The following is a 13,609-nucleotide window of genomic DNA, read 5'->3' on the forward strand; positions in this document are numbered from 1 at the left end:
ACCATGACCCTAACCCAAACTTAATTTAACCATAACCCTAAACCTAAACCTAACCCTAACCTAGGCCTAATCCTAATGCTAAGTCTAACCCTAAAACAACCCGAATCCTACCCCTAAGCCTAACCCTAAGCCTAAATGTTACCCTAACCCGAACCCTAACCCTAACCCGAACCATAACCGGAACCCTGACCATGACCCTGACGGTAACGCTGACCAGAACCCTAATATATGTTTAACCATAAGCCTAAACCTCACCATAGCCATAACCTATGCCTAACCCTAATGCTAAGTCTAACGCTAAACCAACTCTAATCCTAACCCTAACTGTAATCCTAACCCTAGCCCTAACCCTAAACCTAGCCGGAACCCTAGCCCTAACCTGACCCTGACCATAACGCTGACCAGAACCCTAACATATGTTTAACCATAAGCCTAAACCTCACCATAGCCGTAAACTAAGCCTAACCCTAACGCTAAGTCTAACGCTAAACCAACTCTAATCCTAACCCTAACGGTAATCCTAACCCTAGCCCTAACCCTAACCCTAACCAAACCCGGACCCTTACCATAACCATGACCCTAACTCAAACTTAATTTAACCATAACCCTAAACCTAAAGCTAACCCTAACCTAGCCCTAATCCTAATGCTAAGTTTAACCCTAAAACAACCCGAATCCTACCCCTAAGCCTAACCCTAAGCCTAAATGTAACCCTAACCTGAACCCTAACCCTAACCTGAACCCTGACCATGACCCTGACCGTAACGCTGACCAGAACCCTAACATATGTTTAACCATAAGCCTAAACCTCACCATAGCCGTAACCTATGCCTAACCCTAACGCTAAGTATAACGCTAAACCAACTCTAATCCTAACCCTAACTGTAATCCTAACCCTAGCCCTAACCCTAACCCTAACCAAACCCCGACCCTGACCATAAACCTGACCCTAACCCAAACGTAAGTTTAACCATAACCCTAAACCTAAACCTAACCCTAACCTAGGCCTAATCCTAATGCTAAGTCTAACGCTAAAACAACCCGAATCCTACCCCTAAGCCTAACCCTAAGCCTAAATGTAACCTTAACCCGAACCCTAACCCTAACCCGAACCATAACCTGAACCCTGACCATGACCCTGACCGTAACGCTGACCAAAACCCTAACATATGTTTAACAATAAGCCTAAACCTCACCATAGCCGTAACCTATGCCTAACCCTAACGCTAAGTCTAACGCTAAACCAACTCTAATCCTAACCCTAACTATAATCCTAACCCTAGCCCTAACCCTAACCCTAGCCGGAACCCTAGCCCTAACCTGACCCTGACCATAACGCTGACCAGAACCCTAACATATGTTTAACCATAAGCCTAAACCTCACCATAGCCGTAACCTAAGACTAACCCTAACGCTAAGTCTAACGCTAAACCAACTCTAATCCTAACCCTAACGGTAATCCTAACCCTAGCCCTCACCCTAACCCTAATCAAACCCGGACCCTGACCATAACCATGACCCTAACCCAAACTTAATTTAACCATAACCCTAAACCTAAACCTAACCCTAACCTAGGCCTAATCCTAATGCTAAGTCTAACCCTAAAACAACCCGAATCCTACCCCTAAGCCTAACCCTAAGCCTAAATGTAACCCTGACCTGAATCCTAACCCTAACCCAAACCCTAACCTGAACCCTGACCATGACCCTGACCGTAACGCTGACCAGAACCCTAACATATGTTTAACCATAAGCTTAAACCTCACGATAGCCGTAACCTATGCCTAACCCTAACGCTAAGTCTAACGCTAAACCAACTCTAATCCTAACCCTAACTACAATCATAACCCTAGCCATGACCCTAACCCTAGCTGGAACCCTAGCCCTAACCTGACCCTGACCATAACCATAACGCTGACCAGAACCCTAACATATGTTTAACCATAAGCCTAAACCTCACCATAGCCGTAACCTATGCCTAACCCTAACGCTAAGTCTAATGTTAAACCAACTCTAATCCTAACTCTAACTACAATCCTAACCCTAGCCCTAACCCTAACCCTAGGCGGAACCGTAGCCCTAACGTGATCATAACCATAACGCTGACCAGAACCCTAACATATGTTTAACCATAAGCCTAAACCTCACCATAGCCGTAACCTAAGACTAACAATAACGCTAAATCTAACGCTAAACCAACTCTAATCCTAACCCTAACTGTAATCCTAACCCTAGCCCTAACCCTAACCGTAACCAAACCCGGACCCTGACCATAACCATAACCATGACCCTAACCCAAACTTAATTTAACCATAACCCTAAACCTAAACCTAACCCTAACCTAGGCCTAATCCTAATGCTAAGTCTAACCCTAAAACAACCCGAATCCTACCCCTAAGCCTAACCCTAAGCCTAAATGTTACCCTAACCCGAACCGTAACCCTAACCCGAACCATAACCGGAACCCTGACCATGACCCTGACGGTAACGCTGACCAGAACCCTAATATATGTTTAACCATAAGCCTAAACCTCACCATAGCCATAACCTATGCCTAACCCTAACGCTAAGTCTAACGCTAAACCAACTCTAATCCTAACCCTAACTGTAATCCTAACCCTAGCCCTAACCCTAAACCTAGCCGGAACCCTAGCCCTAACCTGACCCTGACCATAACGCTGACCAGAACCCTAACATATGTTTAACCATAAGTCTAAACCTCACCATAGCCGTAACCTAAGCCTAACCCTAACGCTAAGTCTAACGCTAAACCAACTCTAATCCTAACCCTAACGGTAATCCTAACCCTAGCCCTAACCCTAACCCTAACCAAACCCGGACCCTGACCATAACCATGACCCTAACTCAAACTTAATTTAACCATAACCCTAAACCTAAAGCTAACCCTAACCTAGGCCTAATCCTAATGCTAAGTTTAACCCTAAAACAACCCGAATCCTACCCCTAAGCCTAACCCTAAGCCTAAATGTAACCCTAACCTGAACCCTAACCCTAACCCAAACCCTAACCTGAACCCTGACCATGACCCTGACCGTAACGCTGACCAGAACCCTAACATATGTTTAAGCATAAGCCTAAACCTCACCATAGCCGTAACCTATGCCTAACCCTAACGCTAAGTCTAACGCTAAACCAACTCTAATCCTAACCCTAACTGTAATCCTAACCCTAGCCCTAACCCTAAACCTAGCCGGAACCCTAGCCCTAACCTGACCCTGACCATAACGCTGACCAGAACCCTAACATATGTTGAACCATAAGCCTAAACCTCACCATAGCCGTAACCTAAGCCTAACCCTAACGCTAAGTCTAACGCTAAACCAACTCTAATCCTAACCCTAACGGTAATCCTAACCCTAGCCCTAACCCTAACCCTAACCAAACCCGGACCCTGACCATAACCATGACCCTAACTCAAACTTAATTTAACCATAACCCTAAACCTAAAGCTAACCCTAACCTAGGCCTAATCCTAATGCTAAGTTTAACCCTAAAACAACCCGAATCCTACCCCTAAGCCTAACCCTAAGCCTAAATGTAACCCTAACCTGAACCCTAACCCAAACCCTAACCTGAACCCTGACCATGACCCTGACCGTAACGCTGACCAGAACCCTAACATATGTTTAAGCATAAGTCTAAACCTCACCATAGCCGTAACCTATGCCTAACCCTAACGCTAAGTCTAACGCTAAACCAACTCTAATCCTAACCCTAACTACAATCCTAACTCTAGCCCTAACCCTAACCCTAGCTGGAACCCTAGCCCTAACCTGACCCTGACCATAACCATAACGCTGACCAGAACCCTAACATATGTTTAACCATAAGCCTAAACCTCACCATAGCCGTAACCTAAGACTAACCCTAACGCTAAATCTAATGCTAAACCCACTCTAATCCTAACCCTAACTGTAATCCTAACCCTAGCCCTAACCCTAACCCTAACCAAACCCGGACCCTGACCATAACCCTGACCCTAACCCAAACCTAAGTTTAACCATAACCCTAAACCTAAACCTAACCCTAACCTAGGCCTAATCCTAATGCTAAGTCTAACCCTAAAACAACCCGAATCCTACCCCTAAGCCTAACCCTAAGCCTAAATGTAACCTTAACCCGAACCCTAACCCTAACCCGAACCATAACCTGAACCCTGACCATGACCCTGACCGTAACGCTGACCAGAACCCTAACATATGTTTAACAATAAGCCTAAACCTCACCATAGCCGTAACCTAAGTCTAACCCTAACGCTAAGTCTAACGCTAAACCAACTATAATCCTAACCCTAACTATAATCCTAACCCTAGCCCTAACCCTAACCCTAGCCCTAACCTGACCCTGACCATAACGCTGACCAGAACCCTAACATATGTTTAACCATAAGCCTAAACCTCACCATAGCCGTAACCTAAGACTAACCCTAACGCTAAGTCTAACGCTAAACCAACTCTAATCCTAACCCTAACAGTAATCCTAACCCTAGCCCTCACCCTAACCCTAACCAAACCCGGACCCTGACCATAACCATGACCCTAACCCAAACTTAATTTAACCATAACCCTAAACCTAAACCTAACCCTAACCTAGGCCTAATCCTAATGCTAAGTCTAACCCTAAAACAACCCGAATCCTACCCCTAAACCTAACCCTAAGCCTAAATGTAACCCTGACCTGAATCCTAACCCTAACCCAAACCCTAACCTGAACCCTGACCATGACCCTGACCGTAACGCTGACGAGAACCCTAACATATGTTTAAGCATAAGTCTAAACCTCACCATAGCCGTAACCTATGCCTAACCCTAACGCTAAGTCTAACGCTAAACCAACTTTAATCCTAACCCTAACTACAATCCTAACTCTAGCCCTAACCCTAACCCTAGCTGGAACCTTAGCCCTAACCTGACCCTGACCATAACCATAACGCTGACCAGAACCCTAACATATGTTTAACCATAAGCCTAAACCTCACCATAGCCGTAACCTAAGACTAACCCTAACGCTAAATCTAATGCTAAACCCACTCTAATCCTAACCCTAACTGTAATCCTAACCCTAGCCCTAACCCTAACCCTAACCAAACCCGGACCCTGACCATAACCCTGACCCTAACCCAAACGTAAGTTTAACCATAACCCTAAACCTAAACCTAACCCTAACCTAGGCCTAATCCTAATGCTAAGTCTAACCCTAAAATAGCCCGAATCCTACCTCTAAGCCTAACCCTAAGCCTAAATGTAACCCTAACCCGAAGCCTAACCCTAAACTGAACCATAACCTGAACCCTGACCATGACCCTGACCGTAACGCTGACCAGAACCCTAACATATGTTTAACCATAAGCCTAAACCTCACCATAGCCGTAACCTATGCCTAACCCTAACGCTAAGTCTAACGCTAAACCAACTCTAATCCTAACCCTAACTACAATCCTAACTCTAGCCCTAACCCTAACCCTAGCCGGAACCCTAGCCTTAACCTGACCCTGACCATAACGCTGACCAGAACCCTAACATATGTTTAACCATAAGCCTAAACCTCACCATAGTCGTAACCTAAGACTAACCCTAACGCTAAGTCTAACGCTAAACCAACTCTAATCCTAACCCTAACTGTAATCCTAACCCTAGCCCTAACCAAACCCGGACCCTGACCATAACCATGACCCTAACCCAAACTTAATTTAACCATAACCCTAAACCTAAACCTAACCCTAACGTAGGCCTAATCCTAATGCTAAGTCTAACCCTAAAACAACCCGAATCCTACCCCTAATCCTAACCCTAAGCCTAAATGTAACCCTAACCTGAACCCTAACCCTAACCCAAACCTTAACCTGAACCCTGACCATGACCCTGACCGTAACGTTGACCAGAACCCTAACATATGTTTAACCATAAGCCTAAACCTCACCATAGCCGTAACCTAAGACTAACCCTAACGCTAAGTCTAACGCTAAACCAACTCTAACCCTAACCCTAACTGTAATCCTAACCCTAGCCCTAACGCTAACCCTAACCAAACCCGGACCCTGACCATAAACCTGACCCTAACCCAAACCTAAGTTTAACCATAACCCTAAACCTAAACCTAACCCTAACCTAGGCCTAATCCTAATGCTAAGTCTAACCCTAAAACAGCCCGAATCCTACCCCTAAGACTAACCCTAAGCCTAAATGTTACCCTAACCCGAACCATAACCTGAACCCTGACCATGACCCTGACCGTAACGCTAACCAGAACCCTAACATATGTTTAAGCATAAATCTAAACCTCACGATAGCCGTAACCTATGCCTAACCCTAACGCTAAGTCTAATGTTAAACCAACTCTAATCCTAACCCTAACTATAATCCTAACCCTAGCCCTAACCCTAACCCTAGCCGGAACCCTAGCCCTAACGTGACCCTGACCATAACCCTGACCAGAACCCTAACATATGTTTAACCATAAGCCTAAACCTCACCATAGCCGTAACCTAAGACTAACCCTAACGCTAAGTCTAACGCTAAACAAACTCTAATCCTAACCCTAACGGTAATCCTAACCCTAGCCCTAACCCTAACCCTAACCAAACCCGGACCCTGACCATAACCATGACCCTAATCCAAACTTAATTTAACCATAACCCTAAACTTAAACCTCACCCTAACCTAGGCCTAATCCTAATGCTAAGTCTAACCCTAAAACAACCTGAATCCTACCCCTAAGCCTAACCCTAAGCCTAAATATTACCCTAACCCGAACCCTAACCCTAACCATAACCTGAACCCTGACCATGACCCTGACCGTAACGCTGACCAGAACCCTAACATATGTTTAACCATAAGCCTAAACCTCACCATAGCCGTAACCTATGCCTAACCCTAACGCTAAGTCTAACGCTAAACCAACTCTAATCCTAACCCTAACTACAACCCTAACCCTAGCCCTAACCCTAACCCTAGCCGGAACCCTAGCCCTAACCTGACCCTGACCATAACGCTGACCAGAACCCTAACATATGTTTAACCATAAGCCTAAACCTCACCATAGCCGTAACCTAAGACTAAACCTAAAGCTAAGTCTAACGCTAAAGCAACTCTAATCCTAACCCTAACTGTAATCCTAACCCTAGCCCTAACCCTAACCCTAACCAAAACCGGACCCTGACCATAACCCTGACCCTAACCCAAACGTAAGTTTAACCATAACCCTAAACCTAAACCTAACCCTAACCTAGGCCTAATCCTAATGCTAAGTCTAACCCTAAAACAGCCCGAATCCTACCCCTAAGCCTAACCCTAAGCCTAAATGTAACCCTAACTCGAACCCTAACCCTAACCCGAACCATAACCTGAACCCTGACCATGACCCTGACCGTAACGCTGACCAGAACCCTAACATATGTTTAACCATAAGCCTAAACCTCACCATAGCCGTAACCTAAGACTAACCCTAACGCTAAATCTAATGCTAAACCCACTCTAATCCTAATCCTAACTGTAATCCTAACCCTAGCCCTCACCCTAACCCTAACCAAACCCGGACCCTGACCATAACCCTGACCCTAACCCAAACGTAAGTTTAACCATAACCCTAAACCTAAACCTAACCCTAACCTAGGCCTAATACTAATGCTAAGTCTAACCCTAAAATAGCCCGAATCCTACCTCTAAGCCTAACTCTAAGCCTAAATGTAACCCTAACCCGAAGCCTAACCCTAAACTGAACCATAACCTGAACCCTGACCATGACCCTGACCGTAACGCTGACCAGAACCCTAACATATGTTTAACCATAAGCCTAAACCTCACCATAGCCGTAACCTATGCCTAACCCTAACGCTAAGTCTAACGCTAAACCAACTCTAATCCTAACCCTAACTACAATCCTAACTCTAGCCCTAACCCTAACCCTAGCCGGAACCCTAGCCTTAACCTCACCCTGACCATAACGCTGACCAGAACCCTAACATATGTTTAACCATAAGCCTAAACCTCACCATAGTCGTAACCTAAGACTAACCCTAACGCTAAGTCTAACGCTAAACCAACTCTAATCCTAACCCTAACTGTAATCCTAACCCTAGCCCTAACCCTAACCCTAACCAAACCCGGATCCTGACCATAACCATGACCCTAACCCAAACTTAATTTAACCATAACCCTAAACCTAAACCTAACCCTAACCTAGGCCTAATCCTAATGCTAAGTCTAACCCTAAAACAACCCGAATCCTACCCCTAAGCCTAACCCTAAGCCTAAATGTAACCCTAACCTGAACCCTAACCCTAACCCAAACCTTAACCTGAACCCTGACCATGACCCTGACCGTAACGTTGACCAGAACCCTAACATATGTTTAACCATAAGCCTAAACCTCACCATAGCCGTAACCTAAGACTAACCCTAACGCTAAGTCTAACGCTAAACCAACTCTAACCCTAACCCTAACTGTAATCCTAACCCTAGCCCTAACCCTAACCCTAACCAAACCCGGACCCTGACCATAAACCTGACCCTAACCCAAACCTAAGTTTAACCATAACCCTAAACCTAAACCTAACCCTAACCTAGGCCTAATCCTAATGCTAAGTCTAACCCTAAAACAGCCCGAATCCTACCCCTAAGACTAACCCTAAGCCTAAATGTTACCCTAACCCGAACCCTAACCCTAACCCGAACCATAATCTGAACCCTGACCATGACCCTGACCGTAACGCTGACCAGAACCCTTACATATGTTTAAGCATAAATCTAAACCTCACGATAGCCGTAACCTATGCCTAACCCTAACGCTAAGTCTAACGCTAAACCAACTCTAATCCTAACCCTAACTATAATCCTAACCCTAGCCCTAACCCTAACCCTAGCCGGAACCCTAGCCCTAACCTGACCCTGACCATAACCCTGACCAGAACCCTAACATATGTTTAACCATAAGCCTAAACCTCACCATAGCCGTAACCTAAGACTAACCCTAACGCTAAGTCTAACGCTAAACCAACTCTAATCCTAACCCTAACGGTAATCCTAACCCTAACCAAACCCGGACCCTGACCATAACCATGACCCTAACCCAAACTTAATTTAACCATAACCCTAAACTTAAACCTCACCCTAACCTAGGCCTAATCCTAATGCTAAGTCTAACCCTAAAACAACCCGAATCCTACCCCTAAGCCTAACCCTAAGCCTAAATATTACCCTAACCCGAACCCTAACCCTAACCATAACCTGAACCCTGACCATGACCCTGACCGTAACGCTGACCAGAACCCTAACATATGTTTAACCATAAGCCTAAACCTCACCATAGCCGTAACCTATGCCTAACCCTAACGCTAAGTCTAACGCTAAACCAACTCTAATCCTAACCCTAACAATAATCCTAAACCTAGCCCTAACCCTAACCCTAGCCGGAACCCTAGCCCTAACCTGACCCTGACCATAACGCTGACCAGAACCCTAACATATGTTTAACCATAAGCCTAAACCTCACCATAGCCGTAACCTAAGACTAAACCTAAAGCTAAGTCTAACGCTAAAGCAACTCTAATCCTAACCCTAACTGTAATCCTAACCCTAGCCCTAATCCTAACCCTAACCAAAACCGGACCCTGACCATAACCCTGACCCTAACCCAAACGTAAGTTTAATCATAACCCTAAACCTAAACCTAACCCTAACCTAGGCCTAATCCTAATGCTAAGTCTAACCCTAAAACAACCCGAATCCTACCCCTAAGCCTAACCCTAAGCCTAAATGTAACCCTAACCCGAACCCTAACCCTAACCCGAACCATAACCTGAACCCTGACCATAACCCTGACCGTAACGCTGACCAGAACCCTAACATATGTTTAACCATAAGCCTAAACCTCACCATAGCCGTAACATAAGCCTAACCCTAACGCTAAGTCTAATACTAAAACAACTCTTATCCTAACCCTAACTGTAATCTTAACCCTAACCCGAACCCTAACTCTAACCTTAACCCTAACCCTGACCGTAACGCTGACCAGAACCCTAACATATGTTTTACCATAAGCATAAACCTCATCATAGGCATAACCTAAGCCTAACCCTAACGCTACATCTAATGCTAAACCAACTCTAATCCGAACCCTAACTGTAATCCTAACTCTAACCCTAACCAAACCCGGACCCTGACCATAACCCTAACCGTAACCCAAACGTAAGTTTAACCATAACCCTAAATCTCAACCTAACCCTAACCTAGTCCTAATCCTAATGCTAAGTCTAACCCTAAAACAACCCGAATCCTACCCCTACCCCTAACATATGTTTAACCATAAGCCTAATCCTCACCATAGCCGTAACCTAAGCCTAACCCTAACGCTAATTCTAACACTACACCAACGCTATGGGAGGTAGACCTGGGGTCTCGGGGTGGTGGGTATACCTGAGGCCCCCGGGGTGGGGTGTGGACCTGGGGTTCCTGGTGGGGGGGTAGACCTGGGGGTCCTAGGGGGTTTTGGGGACCTCCACTTAGCTTTCAGAGTGCCAAGGGACCGAATCCATCTTCAACAGAGGAAAACGCCACGTTCGCAAACGGCCGTCTTCCTGCATCGCCAGGTTCACAGAATCACAGAATCAACTGGGTTGGAAAAGACCTCAGAGATCATCGAGTCCAACCCTTGGTCCAACTCTAGTCTGTTTACTAGATCATGGCACTAAGTGCCATGTCCAACCTCACTTTAAAAACCTCCAGGGACGGCCAGTCCACCACCTCCCTGGGCAGGCCGTTCCAATGCCTGACCACTCTCTCTGTAAAGAATTTCTTCCTAATATCCAGCCTAAATTTCCCCTGGCAGAGTTTAAGCCCATGCCCCCTTGTCCTATTGCTGACTGCCTGGGAGAAGAGACCAATCCCCACCTGGCTATAACTTCCCTTCAGATAGTTATAGAGAGTGATGAGGTCACCTCTGAGCCTCCTCTTCTCCAGACTAAACAACCCCAGCTCCCTCAGCCTCTCCCCATAGGTCTTGTGCTCAAGTCCCTTCACCAGTAGTGTTGCTCTTCTCTGGACCCACTCCAGCACTTCAATGTCTTTCCTGAACTGAGGGGCCCAGAACTGAACACAGTACTCCAGGTGGGGCCTCACCAATGCAGAGTACAGGGGAAGGATCACTGCCCTTGTCCTGCTGACCACGCTATTTTTGATACAGGACAGGATTCCATTGGCCTTCTTGGCCACCTGGGCACACTGTTGGCTCATGTTGAGCTTCCTGTCAATTAGTACCCCCAGGTCCCTTTCTGCCTGACTGCTCTCCAGCCACTCTGTTCCTCTTCAGTGTCTACAGGAACATGAGAAAACACACGCTCGCTAAGCCGTGCCGGCACACGGTATCGTGGGGTAAACACCGACCCCTTCCGCAACACCCACCTCCTGCTAAGTTCCACGGCGTTCCGTTCGGCGCGTCGTGCCACGGGCGTGGTCACCAACCCCCATCGCTCGTGACGCCTAAGACGGCGAGAAGGAAAAGAACTGCAGCGCCTGGAACGAGTCGCCGGCCCCAAGGTCCTCGCCCCCAGCCCGGCTCACCACAAATGCTCCTCCCAGTCCAAAGAGCCCATGAAGCACCTGCAAAGTGAGAAGGAAACGCTGAACCCAGTCACCAGGCAATACCGGGCTCCTCCACGCCCTCCGCCGCCTCATCTTCTCGGCTGCCGGCCAGCCTGCGCATTCGCCCCTCGCAGCTCGTCTGTGGCACCTGCAGAACCAGAGGCACGTGCTCGGACGCCGCCCGAAAACACAGGCTTCCCGCAGACGGTCCCATCTCGCCCTCCCTTACCTGGGCCGCTCGCCCAGCCGGCCGCCCTTGCTTTTGCCTGCCACGCTGTCGACCACGAAGACATTCTGCTACCGCCTGTAAAACGCAACCAAAGGACGCTCAGACCTGCACCAGCAACACGGGACCTGAAACCAGCTGCCGCTTCAGCCCAGCACTCCGTGTTCACCTTGCCCGAGGAGCTGCACTGCCGATACCCAGCTTTCCTCTCTGCTTCACACCTAGGAAAGAGAGAAACGACCAAGCTCAGCGAGAGCCACACGGCACAGCTTCCCTCTGGCGCCACGCACCGACCCACCTGCTTACAGCGCGCAGCTCACCTCCTCCATCGCTCTTCCGTGCCAAGTTGTCCCTCTGCATCTGAAATCAAGGTATTCAACAAGTCACCCAGGAGCTCATCAACAGCTTGACCATCCCACAGGTCTGCTTTCTATTCAGGAATCCCACCAGAATGTCTAAGTCCCAAAGAACACTGGGGAAGGGACAGTCCCCTCCCCTGCCCACAGCTACTCCATCCCAGATAACTGCACAACCTTTGCCTACGCAGTTTAACATGTCCACAGATTAACTGTGCACCCCTAGAGCTCCGTCCACCCACCCCTGACTCCATGCCTCCGGGCAGAGCAGCTCCAGCCAAATGCGCACGTGCACAGACAGACGCTCCACACAACGTTATAGACGACACCATGGCAACATTACCAAAAACGCTCTATAACAAGAACAACTCCAAACCAGAGACTGCATCGACCAAAAGAACCTGCAGGGAGGCAGCGGTGAGGCGAGGAGCCTCTACTGTGAGCCCAGAAAAAAATAAGAGCCGAACATCATGGCCCCTTAAGAGACAGCGGCGCTGGCGCACACACACACAGAAACGGCAGCGCTGGCGCAAAACACACACAGAGACGGCAGCGCTGGTGCACACACACACAGAGACAGTGGTGCTGGCGCACACACACACAGATACGGCGCAAATACGAGAAGCTGCTGCAAGACTTAAAACCTTCAAGATGCTGGAAAGAAGTGCCACTCCCTTAGACTGGATGGGTAGAAAGCAGAGCGGCTGTTGCAGCCCAGAACTACACCGTAAAACACAACTGACCAGAAACGTTCAAGTAAGCAGTTACAATAAAAAAACCAGGACCCTGGAATTTCCAGGAAAACCCACCGCAGCGCCTCGACGTGTCCAGAGACTGTCGGTGCCAGCTCCACCAACAACGCGTCCAACGAACCCCACGGTGCTGCCGAGGCTGCGGCAGCGTGATGGAACTGACCAGAGCGCGGGGAGGAGACTCAGCCCAGCAGGTACCGCACGCAACGTGAAACACCGGGCAGCGCAACTTCATTTCAAAGGAGGAACACACACACGGAGCACAAAGGATGTTCGACGCTCTGTCCTTAACAGCTGCACAGCAACATTGTGACTTGGAGATCTGGTGGCAAATGAGGGAGCTCCGCACGTTGCACCTTTCAAACCTGCACACGGAATCATACTTCACCCCACAGGTGACACCAGAAACTAGGAAGCCTCCAAAAAGCATTGACAACCCCACACCCAAACCAGTTCCACTCACCTCCACAACCAATCCTGCTCTACACACCTCCTTCTCCTTCACGCACCCTTCCACAGCCAGATCCACAGCCGTCTCCTGACGGTCATTGGCTGCACTAAACGCAGTGAACGAAAGCTAAAGGAAATGTATTAAAAACTCCCTGTGGTTTTTTTCGGTGGCATTTTTGGCGTTGTTTTTGTTGCGGGACACATTGGGGTATTTTTAATTAAGGAAAC

The sequence above is a fragment of the Nesoenas mayeri genome (assembly GCF_963082525.1).
Source record: "Nesoenas mayeri genome assembly, chromosome: 24".
Classification (NCBI taxonomy): Eukaryota; Metazoa; Chordata; class Aves; order Columbiformes; family Columbidae; genus Nesoenas; species Nesoenas mayeri.